Here is a 20,119-nt window from a genome sequence, read left to right on the forward strand (position 1 = left end):
CTCCCCACCCAAAATGCAGTTTTTATATATTTTTTAGACATAAAGAGACTTTTTATTTAATAGACCACTATTAGACGTGTTGCATTGTATCTTTATTAACTTATATTCTTAATAATTATTACTAAGCTCCATTTCTGATACCATCATCATTATTTCCTTAAAACTCAATTATTTCCTTGAAGCATTTTTCCAAAGTTTATAGAGTCAAAGCTACTAGAAGTTGGTTTACTAAGCTGTTTTGAGCTGTGTACTTATAATTTCCAATGAAAATTGGAAGTGAAACTGAATGTATTTTTATAGATTATTTTTAATGGCAAAACCACAGTTACTTTTACTCCAACCTAATATGTCATTATTTCAATCAGTAAATTATACATGATACACTGTGGTCTGAAAATATGCAACTTTTTAGTTTGTTAGGTAAGGATTTATCTATACTGATTAAATTTTAATGGTGCATATAATTAAAATTAAGCTCATTAGATTCTCTGTCTTTATTCTAATGTAAAATATAATTTAAAAAACTTCTTTAGAAAATAGAAATGAAATAATTACTTCTAAATTCAGTTCTTAGATGGTTCATTTTATTTTCTGACTACCTCAACTCCTCCCTTTTCTGATAGCCTCTAAGGAAGAGGCACTCTGTGAACCTGTCATGTTCCCATCATCCACTGTGATAAACACATGTTATATTCATTTGCATCTCAATTATTCTGTGGAGCTGCTTAGGAAGATACTATGAGAAAAATAGGAGATAATATACTGTTGAGAATAACATTTATTTGTTCTTGAAAAAACAATGTCATTTAAAAAATCAATTCATAAACTTTAATTAAAAATAATATGTTCTTTTGTGATAGTTGTAAGATTATCTTATTTGTATTGGGGCATGAAGCTACAAAAATAACATTAAGAACTACTAAAAGATGGTTTTTATTTCATTTAGTTTTCATAAACATTAGATCAAAAGTTGATAAAATACTAGAAAGTTCACATTTGATATTTTTAAGCAAAGGATTTTAAAAGACAAACTGGATATCATGCAATTTTTTTTGAAAAAAGATATACTTTTCTAATCAAAGCTTATATAAGGACAAAACTGATATAAAAATAGGCTCTTAGATTTATTGATTATTGCTATCTGTTAAATCTGTAGTGACAGCCAGTCCAGTGGCTCATGCCTACAATCCTAGCACTTGCAGATGCTGAGGTGGGGGGATCCCTTGAGCCGAGTTGTTAGAGACCAGTCTGGGCAACATGATAAATCGCCATCTCTACAGAAAATGCAAAACATTAGGCGGGTGTGGTAGCTCGTGCCTGTACTCCCAGTTACTTGGGAAGATGAAGTGGGAGGATCACCGGAGCCCAGGGAGGCTGAGGCTGCAGTGAGCCATGATTGCACCAGTACACTCCAGCCAGGGTGACGGAGTGATACTCCACTCAAAAAAGTAAAAAATATCCACTGGGGAGTAGGTGAAAAATGTTTAGTAACTAAATGTACTGAACACTGGACTACATGATTTATGTAACATATTTAGTTTTCATAAAAATTATATAATAGATATTATAATCCACTTTATGCATATAGAAAAAGAGGAGTTTAAAATATTTCCCCAGGGCACACATCTAATAAGCAGAGCCCCTGATATTTGAAATGGTGCATATTTTACTATGAAACCATCTAATTTCCACCACATAGCAAGTATTAAATAAAGGGATACCCCAGTATCAATCACTTACATTATATCAAACATGTAAGTACTTAGTATATTTGTGATGATTCAGTTAATTCATTTATGGTTTAAATTAACACTAATTCACTGAATACCCATGACAGGATCAATTTTAGATGCAGAGAACATACTCAGTGACAAAATCCCAACGTTGAGATGTAGGACACCATACAATCTAATGACACATTGCTGTCATTAGATTTTCATAGCAAGTCCATGCCGGTGACATTGGCTGTTGAAAGTACAGGATCTCACTGATTAAAACATGCCTATTTGCTGACTCACTGGAACAAAGTAATCAAACAAACAAGAAAAGAGAAGCCTTTCATTTGTGCCAGTTTGCTACTTAACAAGTATTCTCAGATATTTGCCATTATTTTTAGAGAAAGAAGAGTCTAGTCCATTTTTGTAATCATAATCAAAGGGAATATTAATAAATTGCAGAATCACACAAGGAAAGTGCCTGAGGAGAAAGCTGAGCAGTCGGGGGTGAGAGATCCAATGTTCTCATCAAAAAATTATTGGTCCAAATTCCTCACTCTTGAGGATCGTATACCTCTCTGGTCTTGCCTTGTGTGCTCACTGGTCAGAGTCTCCATTGCTGTCATTAGTTTCTGGGCTTGGCCATGTGCATTTCACTGGCCAGCGAACTGCATGGTAAAGGATGTGATCTCAGTGGAAACGGAAAATGGCGAGTTTGGGGTTTACCTCCTGTGTTCTGCCTTAGGAAGGCCGCTTCCCAGGTGGACAGTGCATCCGTATGGGTTACGTGGAGCATACCACATGCTCCAGGAAATTCTGTTCCACAGAGAAAAGGAGACAGAAAGAGCAGACTCCAACCCAGCCTGAAGCTGGAAGTTTGCATTCCAGCTTATTCCAGCCAAGCTGCAACGGCCTCACGGAATACTGGACATGACATTAAATTACTATTGTTTGAAAGTTTTGGTATTATTGTGGCAGCAGCAAACTAACACAGTTGTTAACGATGCGTGGGATGGCTGTGCTAGCATACTTTTAGAAACCAACACAATTGAGGTGTAGGTACAATAGGGCTTCAAAGTGGCCATTTACTTTTTGGATACAAAGTAGTAAGACATTAATAATATCCCCAAAGGAAGAATACTGAAAGAATTAACTTCTGTGAGATTTTACACCTGAAGATCAATAGATTTTCATTACATATTAGATGACTGTTTGCCATATGCTGGAAATTATGCTAGTGTGAGTGTAGAGAAGTGACCCCAGTCCTCACAGAAGCTAGAATTTAAACTTACATATTTCTAAGATTTCAAGGACTCCTGGCCGTAGGTCTTTCTGAAATCATTTGTCAGAGCTTCTCAGTACTCTTACATCACTTATAAGTATCTATAACTTCAAATAGTTTACAGTTAAAATTAGCAGCAAATCAAAAATTTTGAATTCAGGGATAGGAAATACAGGTAAGGCAGATCATTTGTGATCACATACTGCCTCATTCTTCTTTTTCTTTATATATTTTGGACTCGTAACTGGCTGTTCACAAGCTAATTTTTAAACATTTTCATTTCCTAGAAAACAACTTCCTGGAAAATTACTGGGAACTATTGCTGCTGCTTTTCCTATTTGTCTTAAAGTTTTCACCTAGTTCCCTAGATTCAGGCTATAAAATTAATCCCCATGTATCTAATTTCTTATTTGTCTAAAGATCATTTATGTCTGCTCTCCATTAGTTCTTCCGTTCCTAAAACTTTAAAGTGTCCTCTTCTAATGGTACCGGATTTTCTCTATCATAAGCCAGGTATTAATCGTCGATTACATTTGGTGGTGGCAAAAAAAAAAAGTATAGTCCTGCAGAACCTATCAGTATAAATGTTATCATTTCTAGTCAGCTTTATTTTTTTGTTGCAATTATGCTCCCTCGAACCTGGATTATGTCCTACTTAAATTATGGCTTTAGCTTTCTAACATGCAGCCCTCTTTAGTGATGAGCCATGCTTTCTTCCCCTGCCAGATGAATCATCCTAAAATTGTGTGACCCTTTAAAAAGAGACTATTTCAATGGCTCTCAATAGTCTATTCAGGCAAGTATATAGACCATGTCTTGGCATTCAGGACAATTCATAATGTTGGTGAACCTGAATATGAATTATCTCAGTTTAATTTTTATTTATCTTCATTACTGCAGCACACTTTGTGATACTTGGCTTTGGAAGGTTACTGATACTATTATGCTGGTCCAATCTTTCCCATATCTTACACTCTTACCAGTTTTTCAAAGTATTTCACTCATTATGAATTTTCTATATAGCCTTTGCTGTTCCCTCTAAAAGTCCAGAGGGTTAATCTAGCAGAGTGTGGTATGTGGCGCCTCATAATTGAACCACAAGAGCATTCATAGTATACAGGCAGATAGATATTTCTCAGGAAGTTATCATACGTCTTTAAAGAGCAAAGATATTGCCTTACTAATTTTAAAAATATACTAACCCCTCTATATTTGTTATAATTGTGTCTCATATTATTATAGTTCATTGCCTTATTATTTGAAATAAATTTAAAATATCACAGTAACTCTAGGTAGCACACTCTAGCTGGAATTTAAAAATAAGGATAAAATAACTAATATTTGAGGGCTGCCGTGTGCCTGGCATTGTTATAAATTGGAACAACGCTAAGAGTTTGTTCATATCATCTAATCGTTGTGACAGATGAGGATTCTGAGACCCAGTAAAGTACACCTACTTGCCCAGGACTGTGGGAAAGTGATGATAGAAATGGAAGCATCAGGACCTGCAGCCCATGATCTTACTGTTTAGCAGAACATATGTGACGTGGAGTGACCCAAAGGGATCCATACACGGATAGGGAAAGGAGTATTTGGTTGCCTAGTTCTTGTTTATAAATTTAAAATGACTAGGCATTGTGAATCAGTGTCATGAGGCTAGGAAAATATGTAGATTTGGAAAAATTCTCCAGTCACCTTTGCCAGGCATAAAGATTTTACAGAAGTTGCAAAGGAAGCATATATTTATTTGTATCTTATATGATTAATAAGAATTTATTCTATGTAGCCTAGCGACATCATTCTGTCTAGAGCATGGCTTAGCAAACTGCGCTGCGTGGGCCATATCAAGTTCCTTTTCAATAAGCAGCAAAAAACTAAGAAGAATATGTAATAGACATTGTATGTGATGTAAAAAATCTAAAAATAGTATTTCACCTTTTAGACAAAACGTTTGCTAATTCCTGCTTTAGATTTAGTTCTAGGTAAAAAAGGCTGTCACATATGTTAACTACAATTTGATGAGATTCTGTTACCTAATCTTTGATATAACAATAACATCATAGTTAACACACTGTGAAGATTTAAAATGCATGTGAAGTGCAGGAAGATATAATGAGATATCAGTAGAGTGAGAGACAGTATAAAGAAGTGATTAACAGTCTCTTGTAGGAAGGTGGATTGCTTGTATCCTAATCAGGCCATACCACTTGTTAGCTAAAACTCAGTGGAGAAGAATAGTCTGAAAAGCCCTCATGGTTGTTGGAGGATTAAAGCAACCTGATATATACACAAAATGTCAGCTCTTAAAAAATTACGATTCTTGTTATTCTCATGATCACTCTAAATTTAGGACACTTAGGTCCTGATGAGAATGATTACGAAACAATTCATATACTAGGTAATATATTTATACACAAAAAAATCTTGCACTTGAGAGAAAATTAAAATAATTACAAAAGAGAGCCATAAGCTTCAAAGAATTGACATTCTAATTTATGAGAATATATATATGTATATACACGCACAAGTTCATATATCTCTATATGAAAAGTAAGTTGTCAATATAAAATATCTCATAATTACATGTAATATTACTTTTTTAAAAACTACTTCCTAAAGTATTATAATTAGGGTAATTTTGCATATGTGTTTTCCTGGGCAGTATTGTTTTATATACCCATTCCCAGAATAATCATGAATAGTGTTCTGTTCATTTTCAGTCTCGTCATCCCAATTTGGATAATAACTTATGTGGTCCCCAATTTACAATGCAGAGTAGAGATGTTGCCAAGTCAAGCAGAAAAAAAAACAACTTCACGAGTTAACTATCATCAGTGACCACCACCAAAAACTGTTAATGCATTGAAAGGGGCAGTCACGGGATAATGGTAAGCTAATATTTGAAGCTCACAGAAGGAAAAAGCAGTTGCCCAGAGGAGCTAGAAAAGGCACGGTACTTCTGACACACGTGGGATCAGACTCACGGATGTCTTGCCAATATATCCTTGTGGTGACTGGGCCTACCACATTAGCAAGCAGGTGTAAAGACTCTTCAGTCTGAGAGAAGGAAATGCCAACTAGGTTACTTCGTCCCTCTCCCAAAGCACTTAAACTTAGAACCCCACTTCCATCCTGTCTTCCTCTGGTTCTTTACTGTCAGCAAAGACAGAACGCAGGCAGTTCCAAATGCAGCACAGTAAAGCAGATCAGATATTTATCATGTACCAGGAACGTGTAGAAATCATCATCGGCAAATATCCCCAGGGACACAAGTCAGTTTGAAACTAAAGGACTGTGACTATCAAAGGAAGCGTTCACGTAGAAAGAATGACTCTCTGAATTGTACACATACGCGTATATTTTGCACTTGCAACATAAATTTGCCTTTTACATCTCATCCAATTGACTTTTTAAAAATAATTGGACAAACATATTTTCTGTATTTATACACACCCATTTTAAAATCAATTTTTTACATAAGACATTATGTTCAATGAGTCATAAAATGCTGATACATACCATTGGTTTATGCATTTATAGTGATATTGATTATATTGCTTTGCATTTATCAGTTACTGATAATTCATTCTTATCATTTTTAGGAAATATTTATATTCAACAGTAAACTATTAAAACACTTTTATTCAAAATACCATTGTTTTGGTAGTGAGTATTTAGGAAAAAAATATTGCATGGCCTTTATTTCCTGGTGCCTTAATTAAATAGATAGATTTCAGTTAAGGTAATACGGCAGTTAATTGTCGCACATGCGTCCTAAAAACTATGTAGAAAATAACAAGTATTTTCTTAGTTTAAATGCTTTGTCTTATTTTATAAACAATATATGACCTTTTATGTTTTCTCCTTACTGATAACCATGGAAATATGTTAAAACAGAGATAGAATCCTGACAAGATAAAAACAATTATACAATGGAAGAATATGCCAATTGCTCACCTTCTGAATTTAATTTTGTGACCACTCGGTATTATATTGCTCTCAATGTGACTTTAGGTGCTTGTGAAGAGCCAATAAAAATGTTATAATATATTGCGAGCCATTGAGACTGAGACTCTAATGTAATTATATTGTCTACAGATCTTTAAAAGTTAGTATGAAAGACATCCAAATCTAATAAAATCTAATCTAAGCAGGAATTATTGAGTTTCCCAAATCCATTAAGAAACCTAATGGTCATGGGCTGTGAACTAAAGCAAATTTAGTAATCTAATTTTGCTTTTAAAATGAGCTAGTTTACTGCTATCTTCAAAGGTATCTCTTTAGATGTTAACTCAAAAGGGTACAACAGTGAGCATAATTACGTTAAAAGAGGACTACAAGCTTACTAAATCTTGGATCTTTGATTTAAGAAGAGACAATTGTAAACATACACTGAGGCTGCCCTCAGTGATACACACAAGGCTAACCGCAGCGGAACAGACTGTGTATTTGGCGTGAACCCACAAAGGAGCTTCAGATGAGAAACAAAGAATGTCAAATTTCCATAAATCCCCCACAGTATATTATTAAATTGAACAGCATTGGGCATCATCTTATATTGTCACAATGCTGAAGTCTTATTTTTACAGATCAACGTGATTTTGGGGATATCTAACCAAAAACATTTATTGATTACCGTTGTAGGCTGAAAAGCAAGACGTTAAGCCTAATTATTCAAATTACTGTAGGAGGGTGGCAGTATAATTCACTGCATAGGGAGAAGAAAAGTCACAGTATGAAGAAGCTGGTGCCCTTTTTTTAAACTAACGGTATGATTATCAAAGGGTGAAATAACTGACAACAAGGAAGTCAGCTTGAAAAATACACGTTTGTATGTTCATGGGTAACATATGGAAACACCTAAAAATAATCATAAGAGACTCTGGTGTTAATGGGAATTGCTGGAATGTTGGCTTTCATGGACACTTAACTACACAGTGGTGTTTTCAAACTGATGAAAGCATGCTTTTTTCCTTCAGCTACACATCACACTTGATGCTAGGTAGAATACAGATGTGGGACATAAAAATCGATCATATAGATCATGAGTACATAATTCTCTTGTGTCTATTATGCAGATACTACATAGGAGCAGCATTGCTCCCTGCCCCCAGCTCCTCCCTGACTTTACAAGTGTGAAATATATGCCTCAGAATTTGCTTGTTGGTTTCCCAAGGGAGGTATTCAGTTAGCAAGCGTTAGGTTAGGCAGGGACATACAGAAGCATTAGAATAAGTTTTGAGAGTGTTATATAATAATGTTTTGTAATCCTAAATGTCTCCAGATGGAGTCACTGATGACAAGTGACTCAGCCTAGAGTGAAATCGCTGACTCCTCAGCATGATAAGCATATGCATGGTGGACTGAGGTAATACATGCTATGGTCACGCACCACCAACACCTGACAAAAAAGTGAAGTCAAAAGGGCAGCGGAGATAATGACCGTGAACACGCACAGGCCACAGAAACAGCAAAGAGACTGCCCATGGCCGAGAAGCCCGCAGCAGCTCTGCCTGTGAGAATTCCGTGACCTTTGAGCAGGAAATCCAGACCTGCCCCATTTGTCAGTTCACGTGCTGGTCCTCTGAACTGCCCATGGCTTGTCCGCCTCTCTGTTATTACTGCCTGTGTGTGTGCTGAGTATATTCATGTGATTGATGGTTTGGGAAAGTCTTGTAGTCAACAGTAAGCATCTACTTGGCCACTGAGTCCTTTTGAAACCTCCTGGCCACCTTGTCACAATTAGCACAGACAGATAGGCTGATTTGAAGTTCCCCTGCCACCTTCTCTGTTTTACTCCATTTGCGTTGCTATAAAGAAATACTGGAAGTAGGTAATTTGTAAAGAAAAGAGGTTTATTTGGCTCATGGTTCTGTAGGCCGTATAAGAAGCATGACAACAACATCTGCATCTGGTGAGGACCTCAAGTATCTGCTTCTATGCATGGCAAAGGCAAAGGGGAGCTGCTGTGGACAGCTCACATGGCAAGAGAGAAGAGAAGGTGTCAAACTCTTTTGAACAGCCGGCTCCAGGTGACTAGAAGTGAGAACTCACTTGAGAATGGTATCAACACAGACGTTCATGGGATCTGCTCCCACAATCAAAACGCCTCTTACCAGGCTCGCTCTCCAGCACTGGGGATCAGATTTTAACATGAGACTTGGCAGGGCCAACAAACCATATCCAAATCATACCATTCTCAATGCTCAACTATGGAACACTCTACTTAAAGAATATCCCAATGTGCACCCCCCAAAAGGCAACACCTGCCATCTTCTTTTTCCAGATATAAGTGAAAAATATTTTCAAAAACAGAGAAATGAATTTTAAAACACTATCTTTGAATTACATAAGCATTTGAGTTTATTTTAATGTATTTATTTATTTTTATTATTTTTCCTAAACAAAGACAATAGCTTAACACAAAACAAGAGTCTTTAACTTATAAAATGGGAATCCTTTGAATCTAAAAATACTGTCTTAGTCATAAGATAATAATATAGGATGTAAAAGAGGCAGCTGCATGTTAGTAAAAGGCAAAGGATTTATACAATCTGAAAAGAAATCAGAGCATACAACTACATTTAGAACATCCAAAGTGCCGTATTAAAACAACAATATAACTTGGCTTTAAAATACTGCTATTTCTTTTTATAATATGATTTTAAAAATTTAGCCCACAAAGAAACAAATTCAATGTCTAGAAGGAGTCTTAAGTTTGCTCAGAGAAAAAATGATGATTAAATAATGTAAAAAAATCCTCTGTGTAAAATCATTTTTGTCACAACTGTACATTTCAGAAATGATTTTGGAGTACTAATTGAAAGTGAGTTAGCTGCTTGTTGTTTTCCCATGGAAGATACCAGGTTAATAAGAGTTGCATTAGGCAGGAATATACAGAAACTAAGGATGAGTTTTGACCTTTACTCTCTCCTTGTCTGCTACCCACACTGATGAAAAATTCACTGTATCTAAGAATTTATACAGATTAAAGGAGGTGATTACATTTAATCAAACATACTACTTAATCTAAGCATATTAAATATTTTATATGATATTAAATGATGTATTTAATAATATAAGGCACATATAATCCAGAGGTAACATTTTGTTATGTTTATTTCTGTCCTTTTGTTATACATTCATCTTTTAAAAATGAGTATAATCTATATGTATTTTTAAACCCAGTTATCCTTCTTTTGTCGTGAAAGAGCCTTATACAATTGTGATAAGCTATGTGGTATTTCATGTTACATATATTCATTTTGTTCCTAAAAATCCCTTTATTATGGATTATAATTTTTCAGTTTTCTCCAATAGAAGAAAATTTGTAATGAATTATCCTAAATATGCCTTAAATATGAGGCTTTGTGCTTAGCTACAATAGTTTTACAGGAAAAGTTTCTAAAACTATAAAAACTTACGGTTCTTAAGATGCTCTGAATTCTTCTCACCAGAAACAGGTATTAATTTATACATACAACCACGGGTGAATGAAGATATCCTTTTCAAAGTGTGCTTACAAAAACTGATTTTCTTTTATTTCCCCCTTTACTTTTATGATTGTCAATTTTAAAGTTGCTTTTAAAGAAATAAAAAAGGAAACCTGCAGCGGCTGCAGGTTCTGGAAATTCACAAAGAAGGCATGGAAAAGGATCTGCGGGGAAGTCAGTTAGGGCTAGCAGCAGAAAGTCAGGTAACAACTTTCATGGAAATGCAAGAGACTAGGGACGGTCCTCGGACTCAGAGATTGACCTGAGGCATCATAGTCCAAGGAAATGCTTGTAGTGATTTCAAAGATTCATTTTCCTTATTTCTAGCAGAGAACATATTTTAAGTAATGGTTGATGATAGCATATATTTAATAAGTAGCTTTACGGAGGCATTTTTCTTTCCGTAAATGTTGAAAGTGTATACATTGCACACAAATACAAGCTGAAGGAGTGTTTCTTCAGTTTTGTGTCTGAAAGTCAGAATATGAAGAAAACTTCACATTCTTGGTACATGACAGTTGGAGATCCTACATGAATTATTTGGGGGAAGGGTTGGCTAATGAACTAAACTAAAAATGGTCAACAACTTTCCAAAATGAATAACACACAAACCCAGACACATATCAAGTGAAACAGACTTTTAAAAATTAATAGAACAATTAATTAAACTGCACTTTTGCATACCCTTTTAAACTGCAGAAAACAAAAACAAAAAAATATTGAACAACATGAGACCCAAAAATCAAACAACCAAAAAAATTAAAACTTTACCTACATAGGAACAAGAATAATAATTATAGCAGACTTCTCATCAGAAATCTTGCATGGAATGGGAGTAAAATATTTAAAATGTTGAAAGAAGATAAAAGAAAAACCCTGTAACCTAGAATTCTACACCCAGTGAAATTATCTTTTAAATATAAAGGAAAAATAAAAACTCTTAAATAAATCTGGGAATTCAGTGCCATCAGACCTGCTCTGAGATAAATATTAAAATTAGTTTTTTTAGGAAAAAGAAAAATAATGTAGCTCAGACACTTGGGTCTGCAAAAAGAAGGTTAAAGCATTGAGTAAGAAATAAGCGAAGGTAAACAAAAATCAAACAACAAATAAAAACCCTTCTTTTTTATTCTTAATAGATCTAAGAAACAACTAGTTCAGGAATAATGATAAAGATATACTGATAGATTCGTTTATCCATATTTCACTTATATAGATAAGATAAATGAAAACAGTATCACAAGGGTCAGGGAGGCTTTGTTACAAGGTGCCTGCATTACGTGGGAATGTATGTAGTGTTACTCGCAAATGTACTTACATTAGTGAAATATGTATACTGAAAGCCCTAGGCAACACGTTTTTAAGGTGTAGTTGATAAAATAGAATAATATAAAATACTCAGTCAAGACCAGATAAGGTATAAAAAGAGAGGAGTATAGAAACAAGACACAGATATAAACAAATATAAAGCCGTTATTGAAAATGGTAAGTATCGACCTAAATATATTTATGGTCACTTTAAATGTGAGCCATACAAATCCTTCAGTTGAATACAGATATCCTCAAAATGAATTTTTAAAAATACCTAATTTCATGTTGTCTAAAAGAAACTTTCATTAAATATAAGTGTTTGGATACATAAAAAGTAAAGGGCTGGAAAAAGAGCCACCATGCTATTATGGAATGAATATTTGTGTCTTACAAAATCCATATTCTAAATTTTAACCCCATGTGTGACAGTATTGGGAGACAGAGTCTCTAAGGAAGTAATTAAGGTGAAATGAGGTCATAAGACTGGGGGCCAGATATGATAGGAGCAGAGCTGCCATAAAAGACATATTCTACTGCCATGCACCAAGGAAAGGCAATGTGAGGACACAGAGAAAGTGACTGTCTAAACCCAGGAAGACAGCCCTTAACTAGAAACTGAATTTGCCAGCACCTTGACCATGGCTTTCCAGCCTCCAGAACTGTGAAAAATTAAATATATTTGCTTAAGCCACCAGTTTGTGTTATTTTGTTACAGCAGCCTGAACAGACTAAAACATACTCAGAAAAAGCAGGTTTCAGAACAAGGAAACTTATCAAGGATCAAGAATGGCATTGCATGGTGATAAAGGAGTCATTTCTGAGAAGACATAGCAATCTTCAACACATAGACATCTGACAATAACACATTAAAATATATGAGGCGAAAACTGATAACTGTAAGGAAAAATAGCTTATCTCTGGGTGGTGGTATTTTCTTACTATATTTTTAAAATCACCCAGGAATCCTTTGTAATAAGTGGTGAACTATATGAAAGTTAGAAACTTTTTGGAAATAGAAACTTTATTCTCAAATATAATACTTTTTAATCTTAAAATCTGCCAAATAACACAAATTAAGATGCCAGAAGCAATAGAATTTGTAATACATAAATTTCATTTAAAAGGGCTTATTTTATATCACTAAAAATGCATAAAGTCATTTACTGATGAAAGGATATCCTGAAATTAGTGCATGACTTTGCTAAAAAAGAATTCCTTACCAGTGTCAAGAAAGGGCATTTCAAAACTCATTTTATATATAAAAATTATTCAGAATAGTAACAGTAATTAGCTACTATTTTTTAAAATCTTCAACATTACATCAGAATCCAAACCTGGAAAATGTTAACTATAAGACATACAGAAAATTTTAAGGGTCAACTTGTATGCTTTCTCTATCTTTTTACTTACACCATTACACACACACACACACACACACACACACACTCACGCTTGCCTTTCCGGGTCTACTTCTTTTTCTTACACAAACTCTTTCAGTTTAGTAAATGCAGTTAGCCTCTTTGGTTTCTATTTTTTTGTGCCTTTTGTTCATTATCTTTATTATTAAAATAGAAGAACTTGACCTCCCAGCAGTTTCTGAGCAGAACAAATGTCTTCCTAGGCGGTGAGGAGCCTCGTGCTGATGGCAGCAGAGTGTGGAGGAAGTCCAGCACGAGGACGGTAACAAGCAGCATGTAACTTTTCATTACCGAAAACCCAGAGCAAGTCTAGTCGCCATTTTACAGGAAAATAAAGTATATTTTGTTGTTGAATCTGAACAATAAATGCCTCCTAACTTTTCATACTAGAAAGAAAATATATTGTTTTTACTTTATTTGAAAAGAATACAAAAGACAACCTTTTGGTTAAAAAAAAAAAAAATCATTCCAAAAAAGATATTGCTGGTCTTCTTACATACCCACATTTTCTCTTAACAACTGCACGTTATACTAAACATTTTTGTGTGAATATGTGAGGGCAAGAAATCATGTCAAATGGTATATTTTTTAAGATTTTATATCATGTGACTCAAATAATTCAACCCTTTCTTTCTGTCTTCAATCTCCACCTGCTCTTGTTCTTGCCTTGAATTACATTCAGTACATTTGCATGCTTGTCCAATTCGAATTCTTGGAGCTACTGTTTAGATGTGTATTCTTACAGACTTTTCTGAAATCAAGTCCTGTTTGTCGAATTCTGTCATTTGTTGGGTTCCCAATATTCTGAGGTGGGTTATAGCCTTAGCATTAGTTTCTAATTCTCTAATTCTTTAAATGTATTAAGTACATAAGGAAATAGTGGCCTCAGAATATACATCCACCCCCTTATAGAATTATAACCTATTACAATTCTGTAATATGAGGAATAACATTCCTCAAAATGAGTGGTGCTGCTCGTTGGTTTTCTGGTGGTGATTGGTGTTCTCACAGAATGTGGGGACCTTTTTTTTCAGTGCCACTCTGATCACATTGCTTCTTAGTTTAACAGCCCTGGGGTTAAAAACATTATCTTTACTCTTCACATCAGGGGAAACTTGATAAGTCTTTCTCATATCACATGTCTAACCCTGAATCAAATCCAATTTAATACTAGAACCCTTGGCACTTATCTGGAAAATAAATTTAAGATAATTTGAAAGTTTACTGTGTTCATTAGAATATAATATTATGTGTCTAATTTATTTATATCATGACTCAAATGCTATATGTTTTATTATAGATGAACAAAACATACAAATTATTGCATCTTTGCACTGTCCAGTTAGGCCTCTGTTCGTTACATCTTATGTTCTTTGATTCTAAAGAAGCTGCATTTCAGTCATGACCCACTTTTTACTCTGTTTTTAATTGGGACAATGTTATTTTCTTTTAATTAAATTGCAGTCACAAAGTACCTGAGGTAGAAGCCTAAATAATTTGTGTTAACCTGATTATGGTTACAATAGTTTGATGATTTTTATTTTTTTTATTATTTTGAATCATGAAAAAGATGAGAAGAGAACCTTGAATGTATACTGGAAAGATAGAAATGTGTTCTCCTTATCACCTGTCTCCATTAGGTATCCATCCCCATGCCTTCTCTCAATGGGAGGGAACACTACTAATTTTGCAAGTACGTACATCAAGGCAATGGAAGTAAAAGCATATTTACTTAGAAGACGAATATATCAAAAATGAGATAAATGTATTGAAAAGCAATTACAAAATACCAATATCCAGTAAACATGAGAAATATTTTCGACCACACTGTAATTAAAATTATGTCTGCATAACCAGTGAACAGGGTTTTTTAAAAAATAAGAATAATTGGAGTGAATAAATGCAAAATTAACACCTTCATTCCTGGCTTAAGAAATGGTATAGAGATATAAATTCTTCTGATAATAAATTTAAAATATATATCAAAAGGTTTCCAAGTAATAAATTCTTTTGCTCAATAGTATATTTTATAAAAGTTTATCATGAATAATTAAAGTTTAATTAAATATACTTGAATAATACTTTTTTCCATGCTGTATAGACATACAAAATCACTCATACGACATGCATGTACATATAAATGTAAAGGGAAAAAGTAGATGACATACTAGAGAAAAGGTTGAATCAGAATACATCTACAGATAGGACACTATATGGCTGTTTACAATAGGTTTTTCTGACAAGTGTCATGGGAAAACTATCTTAATTAAATTTAATTACCATTTTCAAGTTACCATTCCAACATATGATCTCAGTTAAAAGGTTTCAGACATAAAAGCCTATTTAAGTTACAAATAAAGTAGGATGTTTTATAACTATATTTCTAGGCCTTAGAAAATAATTGTTGATTGACTTTTATACCTACAGGGATTTTATATGTGCTTTGTTTTAGAATGAACATATGGTACATATTATTTATATTTCATTGATATCAGTGGCTCCTTACAAGAATCTCCTAAAACTATTGCTATTTTCACAAAATGGCATTGAAGCCTAGTAAATAATTTTAAAGCTATCTGTAAAAGTTTATAGCTACAACCTAATGACAGTTTAGCAGGACATATTTTTCTCTCCTTGATCTGTATAGAAATACTTTTATTAATTATTAAAATTTTGGTTTTTAGAGTGTGATTCTTAAAAACAACCCACATAACATTATTGCTAGAAGGAGAATATTTCTGATGCAAGTTTGACAATTAGCAATATATTTTAGATAAGGGTTTTAAAGAAACAATTAAAAAATACAATATAATTTTAACAACTTTGATATTTAAAACATGCACCAACAGAAAAGAAAACAGAGAAGTAAACTTTCATATTTAATGATGCCTGTGAGTAGTGTAAGTGATAAGCTGATGAGCCAAGGCTGGAAGACATGAAAAGAGGACACCTGCCTCCACAGATCACAGGCAAAGTCAGCAGAAATGAGGGCTCTGTGGCCAACGCTAATTAAGCAGTTCTCCGTATAACAAAGAAAACATATATGGTCTTTCTGATTTAATGGAAGAACAGTGATTTAAGAGCCAATGAGAAATAGAAGAGAGGCCCATTAAGATTAGATTAAAATAATTTACACTCCCACCAACAGTGTAAAAGTGTTCCTATTTCTCCACATCCTCTCCAGCATCTGTTGTCTCTGTTGGGGGGAACTGGGGAGGGACAGTGGGGGTGGGGAGTTGGGGAGGGATAATGTGGGGAGAAATGCCAGATAAGGTGATGGGGAGGAAGGCAGCAAACCACAATTGCCATGTGTGTACCTATGCAACAATCGTGCATGTTCTTCACATGTACCCCAAAACCTAAAATGCAATAAAAATATATGTATATATGTATATGTAAAGATTAGATTAAAAGAACGGAGAATGCTGATAATCATTGTTGAAAATGTAGCTCCTGAAGGAAGCACTAAACATGGAAAGGAACAACTGGTACCAGCCACTGCAAAAACATACCAAATTGTAAAGACCATCAACACTATGAAGGAATTGCATCAATCAATGGGCAAAATAATCGGCTAGCATCATAATGACGGAATTAAATTTAAACATAACCATATTAACCTTTAAATATAAATGGGCTAAATGTTCCAATTAAAAGACACTGACTGGCAAATTGGATAAAAAGTCAAGACCCATCAGCTTGCTGTATTCAGGAGACCCATCTCAAGTGCAAAGACACACATAGGCTCAAAATAAAGGGATGGAGGAATATTTACCAAACAAATGGAAAGAAAAAAAAAAGACGGGTTGAAACCCTAGTCTGATAAAACAGACTTTAAACCAACAAAATCAAAAAAGGCAGGGAAGGGCATTACATAATGGTAAAAGGATCAATGCAACAGGAAGAGCTAACTGTCCTAAATATATATGCACCCAATAGAGGAGCACCCAAATATATAAAACAAGTTCTTAGAGGCCTACAAAGAGATTTAGACTCCCACACAATAATAGTCAAAGAGTTTAACATGCCACTGTCAATATTAGATCAACAAAACAGAAAATTAACAAGGATATCCAGGACTTGACCTCAGCTCTAGACCAAGCAGACCTAATAGACATCTACAGAACTCTCCACCACAAATCAGGAGAATATACATTCTTTTCAGCACCACATTGCACTTATTCTAAAACTGACCACATAATTGAGAGTAAAACACTCCACAGCAAATGCAAAAGAACGGAAATAATAAAACAGTCTCTCAGACCACAGTGCAATCAAATGAGAACTCAGGATTATGAAACTCACTCAAAGCCACACAACTACATGGATACTGAACAACCTGTTCCTGAATGACTCCTAGGTAAATAACAAAATTAAGGCAGAAATAAAGATGTTCTTTGAAACCAGTGAGAACAAAGACAAAATGTACCAGAATCTCTGGGACACATTTAAGGCAATGTTTACAGGGAAATTTATAGCACTAAATGCCCACAAGAGAAATGAGGAAAGATCTAAAATTGACACCCTAACATCACAATTAAAACAACTAGAGGAGCAAGGGCAAACAAATTCAAAAGCTAGCAGAAGACAAGAGATAACTAAGATCGGAGCAGAACTGAAGGAGACAGAGACCTGAAAAACCCTTCAAAAAAAAAAAATCAGTGAATCCAGGAGCTATTTTTTTTTTAAAGATCAACAAAATAGACCACTACCCACACCAATAAAGAAGAGAGAAGAATAAACACAATAAAAAATGATAAAGGGGATATCACTACTGATCCCACAGAAATACAAACTAACATCAGAGAATACCATAAACACCTCTATGCAAATTAAATAGAAAACCTAGAAGAAATGGATGAATTTCTGGATACACCCTCCCAAGAGTAAGCCAGGAAGTTGAATCCCTGAATAGACCAATAACAAGTTCCAAAATTGAGGCAGTAATTAATAGTCTACGAACCAAAAAATGTCCAGAACCAGATGGAATCACAGCCAAATTCTACCAGAGATGTAAAAAAGAGCTGGTACCCTTCCTTCCGAAACTATTCCAAAAAATAGAAAAAGAGGGAATCCTCCCTAACTCATTTTATGAGGCCAGTATCATCCTGATACCAAAAGCTTGCAGAGACACAATAGAAAAAGAAAATTTCAGGCTAATATCCCTGATTAACGTCCACGCGAAAATCCTCAATAACATACTGGCAAACCAAATCCAGCAGCACATGAAAAAGCTTATCCACCAGGATCAAGTCTGCTTCATCCCTGGGATACAAGGCTGGTCCAACATACACAAATCAGGGGAATGGGAGGTGGAGGACAGGTGGGGGAGATGGGACTGGAGTGGGGTGGGGAGCAGAAGGGAGGTGAGAGGGAAAGAAGGGAGGAAGGTGAGAGGGAAAGAAGGGAGGAAGGAAGGGAAGCAAAAAGTAATCCTGAAATCAGTGACAGCCAAACGTAGTTTTAGGATCAATATTTTTTGTGACCAAATAAGTTAAATTTTCATTTTATAAACTATATATTCCTTATGAAGTTCTGTCATGAATATGTATGAAAGAACAGCAGACTATTGCTTTTAAGAAACAAAATCTATGAGGAAACATACATTCTTCTTATTGAAGACAAAATATTTTTCATACTTTTTTTTAGTTCTACTTATATGTATGTGGGACTCATCATGTTAAAATTGTATTAAACAATTCAGGAAAACATTTTTTCTCTCTTGACAATCTGTAATTATTTTTTCTTTCCAGGGTTAATGACTCAACTTTAAAAATCAAATGAGTCATAAATTTGCTACTCTAGTTTTGACCTAGCTCGTTCATTTTGGAAGCAATAAGAAAGGATACATTGAAAATACATTTGTTTAATATATTCAAAGTACTCTCTTGGTTCCAACTAGGAACTCATACAAATTGACAACAGTTAATTAATAACTCCTTACAAATTGAAAGATATATATCATTGAGCATTGTACATGAAAATATGAAGTGACTTCAGTCAAATCAAAAGTCGATTAAAAACTTCCATAATGGACAATATTAGAAAGGGTTAGAAACAGAGAAATTCACATATTGTAAGTGTAATAGGAAATCAGTATGAAGTTTAATCACTGGATCAGTATTTGCTGATATTATTTTGCATTTCTTTGACTCAAAATCTTCAAATATTTTCTCACAAACATATATGCACAAAGATGGATGATGTATATGTTTTTGCAATATGGACCATGAAGCAACTTAGTGTCCATCACTAATACTAAATAATGGTCTAACAATGAAGTGTGCTATTATGTGACTAACAGAAAGAATAAAGTAGATCTAAGTATGCAGAAATGAAAGGATCTTTAAGATATAAGTGAAAGGATGGTTCAAAAGAATGGTCTCACATCTCTCATTTCTGTGTCAACATTGCACATTTCTGGAAGGACGCATATGAAACAGGCAGGAGTAGGTGTCTCTTGTATGGGCAACTGTGGATCCTGGGTCAGAAGGAGACTCTCCTCATTTTAACTATGAATACTATTTGTGTGTTTGTATGCGTATATACACACATACACACACAAACATGGGGAAAATATATCTTTCATTTAATTTTAACAAGGTTAATAATAAGTGCTTGACAAGAAACTATGAATTATATTGTTACTTTGTGAAAATGTTTGATATGAGTTTATATTCTTCTAATAATCTATTAGCATATCACCATGATCTTGAGGCAATTTGTATTTATTTTAAACCATTATATGGGATTCAGCCTTAGAATCACAAAATGTTCATTATATTGTAAAATAATTTTAAGTAGATTGATTTGACAATCTCTGATTATATTCTTTGTGCTAAAGCTGATCATAATCAGCTTTCTGAGGCATTTCAAACTAATCTGAAATGTAAAAAAGTA

This window comes from Sapajus apella, unplaced genomic scaffold (genome assembly GCF_009761245.1).
Source record: "Sapajus apella isolate SASKATOON/1434 unplaced genomic scaffold, GSC_monkey_1.0 scaffold132, whole genome shotgun sequence".
NCBI lineage: Eukaryota > Metazoa > Chordata > Mammalia > Primates > Cebidae > Sapajus > Sapajus apella.